Here is a 4,930-nt window from a genome sequence, read left to right as displayed (position 1 = left end):
TACCAGTTGCATTAACGTTAGTTAACGCTACCCGTTATAAGTAAATTACCGGATAAAAACCTTACGAAGTTCAGACAAAACCCACGACAGACGAAGGTACAAAGGTTTGTTTTCCTACAGCCAAGAAGGCGCTACAGATGCACTTCCAGACTGGGAATTCAATCTAATAGTTACCAAAAAAACCCTCGACAGACGAAGGTACAAAGATTTGTTGTCCTACAGCCGAGAAGGTGCTACAGATGCACTTCCAAACTGGGAATTCAATCTAGTAGATACCACAGACACTATAGACCAACAATACCCATCACACACTAATACTCTTAGCTTGAAGAGACATAATAATAATAATAAAAAAAAATTTTTCTCTAATCGAAATAGTCCTAAGACTATTTCTGATGGCAGCGACTACCGTATTAATCGGAAATCTAAATCAAAATTTTATATACAATAATATCATTTCAATTGTCTCTTCCGATTAAATTCAAACTAAACAGAAAATAAATTAAACAAAATTTTAATTATAATTTGATGAAATTAAACAAAGACTACACATTAAGAACGTAACACTGGGCTTCTTTCGACGCTGAAACGGGCGTGCATTACATTTGGCGTGTAAAATGGAGTGAAATGAGCGCTTAAACATAGAAATATCTCAAACGGGAGGGAATTGACGGCCAGTTTTCGTTAAAATCGACGAAATCGTCGCGATTTGCGAGCTGTTGTGCTTGTTTCGTCGCTGAAACGGACGTGCATTACACTTGGTGTGTAAAATGGAGTGAAAAGAGCGTATAAACGTCGAAATGTCTCCAACGGGAAGAAATTGACGGCTAGTTTTCGTTAAAATCGACGAAATCGACGCGATTTGTGAGCTGCTGAGCTTGTTTCTAAGCTGAAACGGACGTGCATTACACTTGGCGTGTAAAATGGAGTGAAAAGAGCGCTTAAACGTCGAAATGTCTCCAAAGGGAAGAAATTGACGGCTAGTTTTCGTTAAAATCGACGAAATCGTCGCGATGTGCGAGCTGCTGTGCTTGTTTCTAAGCTGAAACGGACGTGCATTACACTTGGCGTGTAAAATGGAGTGAAAACAGCGCTTAAACCTCGAAACATCTCCAACGGGAAGGAAATGATGGTTATTTTTCGTTAAAATCGACGAAATCATCGAGATTTGCTAGCTGTTGGGCTTCTCTCGACGCTGAAATGGGACGTGCATTACACTGGGCAGTGTAAAGTGGGGGGAAATGGGAACTTAAACGTCGAAATATCTGAAACGGGAGGGAAATGACGGTTAGTTTTCGTTAAAATCAACGGAATTATCGCGATTTGCGAGCTGTTGGGCCTGTCTCGACGCTGAAACGGACGTGCTTTGAACATTGCGTGTAAAATGGAGTGAAATGAGCTCTTAAACATTGTAATGTCTCCAACGGGAAGCAATTGGCGGATACTTTTCGTTAAAATCGACGAAATCATCGCGATTTGCGAGGTGTTGGGCTTGTTTCGGCTCTTGAACGGTAGTGCATTGCATTTGCAGTGTAAAATGGAGTGAAATGAGCGCTTAAACGTCGAAATATCTCCAACGGGAAGGAAATGACAGTTAGTTTTCTTCAAAATCGAGGAAATCATCGCGATTTGCGATCTATTTTGCTTGTTTCGGCTCTTGAACGGTAGTGCATTACGTTTGCAGTGTAAAATTTAGTGAAATGAGCGCTTAAACGTCGAAATATCTCCAACGGGTAGGAAGTGACAGTTAGTTTTCGTCAAAATCGACCAAATCATCGCGATTTGCGAGCTGTTGTGCTTGTTTCGAAGCTGAAACGGAAGTGCATTACATTTGGCGTGTAAAATGGAGTGAAACGAGTGCTAAAACCTCGAAATATCTCCAACGGGAAAGAAATGACAGTTACTTTTCGTCAAAATCGAAGAAAGCATCGCGATGTGCGAGCTGTTGGGCTTGTTTCAACGCTTAAACGGGCGTGCATTGCATTTGGCATGCAAAATGGTGTGAAACGAGCGCTAAAACCTCGAAATATATCAAACGGGAAGGAATTGACGGCGACTTTTCGTCAAAATCGACGAAATCATTGCGATTTGCGAGCTGTTGAGCTTGTTTCGACGCTTAAATGGTTGTGCATTGCATTAGCACTGTGAAATGGAGTTCAACGAGCGCTTAAACGTCGAAATATCTCCAACGGGAAGGAAATGACGGCTATTTTTCGTCCAAATAAACGAAATCATCTCGATTTGAGAGCTATTTTGCTTGTTTCGACGCTTAAACGGGAGTTCATTACGTTTGCAGTTTAAAATGGTAGGAAACGAACGCTTAAACGTCGAAATATCTCCAACGGGAAGGAAATGACGGCTACTTTTCGTCAAAATCGACGAAATCATCGCGATTTGCGATCTATTTTGCTTGTTTCGGCTCTTCAGCGGTAGTGCATTACATTTGCAGTGTAAAATGGAATGAAATGAGCGCTTAAGCGTTGAAATATCTCCAACGGGAAGGGAATGACGGCTACTTTTCGTCAAAATCGACGAAATCATCTCGATTTGAGAGCTATTTTGCTTGTTTCGACGCTTAAACGGGAGTGCATTACGTTTGAAGTGTAAAATGGTGTGAAACGAGCGCTTAAACGTCGAAATATCTCCACCGGTTGATTGATTAGATATATAGATAGATAGATTGATTGATGTTGATTGATTAAAATATATTTATATATACATGTATTCCTGGCGTTTCAATTATTTCCCCTTTTGTAGTTATTCTTATTTCCTGGTTTATTTATTTGGTTCGTAACTCGTTCAATCCATTAGCTGGTTCTATTTATTTTATTTTATACTGGTTGGATTTATATTATATTGAACCACAAGTTTTCAAATTGCAAGTCGGTTATTGGTAGGTTTATTTAGATTTGTATGTTTATGTATTTTGTTTATTGGTTGGATCTATTAGTCGCCCTCGTTTTGTTAATCCTTCCTTTAGTTTCGTAGCGCCGTGTGTTCGTTTGTGCATTCAAATCCTTATTCGCGCGTTTTGTATAGAATGGTTTTCTTGTTCTTGTTACGGCGCGTGCGGAGCGCGAGACGTGACACCCCCGCCCTTGGAGTTCAAATTTCCAAAGGAAATTTGACTGATGGTGTCTCTGAGTTCGCTCAAGGCGGACGTAGATGTCGTTGGTTGTTGAGTGACTACCGGTGTTATCGATATCCCTTGAGGTTGTGCTGTTTGATCATCGATATTTCGTTTTCTTTTGAGGTATAGTAGCAGGTGGGTGACTGGGCCGCATATTGCTCCTAATAGGGCGATTCCACATCCGTAAGTTTTACGTAACTGGTATCCGTGTATGGCTATATCTATTATCGTTTTGATTAGTTTAAATATTACGAGTATTCCAAATATTGCTGCACTGAGAGTTCCAAATTCCATAAAACCAGTCCATAAGCTTGATACGGTATTTTTCGCTATTGTCGTTAATGTGTTTTCGTCCATCATTCCCAGGATGTTTACTGTTCCAGGGACGATTGTTTTTCCTGTTGCTCCTCTGGCCAATGTGTTCAAGACTGCAGATTTTTCTGCCGGGAACATGACGTGGTCCCGTAGTGCGTCGAGGTCTTTTTGGGTATATATTCCGCTCGTGGCCAACGACGATGGTGCTGAATATTGCCACGTTTGGCGCACGTCCGGGCGGAGTTCCTGTGGTGCGATTGTTTCCATGGGTTTTGGTACGAATTTGTGCCAGAGTCCATCGATATTGTATAGCGTAGGCAGTACCGCGCTACATTCTCTGTGGTTTCCGTGTTGCGTTAGGATGTGTGTTTTTGGCGTTAAAAATGCGGTGCGATTCCCTTGCCAAACGGGTAGCTCCAAGTAGCATTCTGTTGTATGTCGTACTTTTACTTGTACCGGAATGCATTTGACTATATGGACTGCTTCTCCTGCGATCAGGGCCATGTGTCCTGGGGTTTTGGTTATGGTGTATGCAAATTCATCGGGCAGTAAGATTGCTAAGCTTAAAGCATTCTCTATTAGTTTCTTCTGTGTGGTACATCTTTGTGTCAGTATATCATGGTATAATGTTGTCATTTGTCGTTTAATATGTTTCTCTACGTAAATGAATTTTGAGTTGACGTATGCGAATATGTCTAAGTTTTCGACTGCTGTCTTGCTTTTGGAGATAAACGTATTTCCTCTTGTTGTTTCTAACAGGAACAATTTGGGGTGTTCAGTGGATAGTAAGGTATATCCACACAGTGGCTGTTTTCCGGTTTTAGTCAGTGCAAATGTTACTTCCTGCGTTGTTAGTGCGTAAACTGGTTGTGCTGATTCCCTGTTGGTTTTTATTTCCTGGATCTTTGTAGCAATTCCTTCATATAGCACATCGTACTGATCAAATTTGCATGGTGAGGGTGGTTGTGGTTGCCAATAAGTGTATCCGTCTTCAGCGTCTAGACAGTTTCCTTCGCTAAAGGTACATACCGTTCCTGATTTCAGTAGAATTTTGTTCGCCTCGATCCGTACTGGCACAACTGCTGATTTTAAACTTATCCTTACTGTGGCTTGTACGACGACCTTTTCCCAGCTCCCGTATGGGTCTACATACTGTGTTCCCTGGCAGCTGCCGTCGTCTGTTAACTTGCCGGCTAGGACAAGCGATCTTGTTTCTGTTGCATTATCTTTTAGGCCTACTATAAGGTTTTGTGGTCCCAGTGAAAACGTGCCGTCTTGATGCATCCTTGCACATTGTTGGGCGGTTGTTTCATGGAGGTATTCGGCGAATCCGTTATGCACTGCCGACGTGTGGGAGTGCATGCCACAGTAATATATAATTCGAGTTATTTGCACCTTGCATTGCCTTACGCTGGTAAATTCGAATTCTGAGAGTTGCTGTATGCTGCAGTCCCCGATAGAGTTTAGAGAGATAGTGGTAACGTT

Source organism: Bombus vancouverensis, chromosome 9, assembly GCF_051014615.1.
Source record: "Bombus vancouverensis nearcticus chromosome 9, iyBomVanc1_principal, whole genome shotgun sequence".
In the NCBI taxonomy this organism is placed as follows: domain Eukaryota; kingdom Metazoa; phylum Arthropoda; class Insecta; order Hymenoptera; family Apidae; genus Bombus; species Bombus vancouverensis.
The sequence above is the reverse complement of the archived record's forward strand: the minus strand, read 5'-3'. Positions refer to the sequence as shown.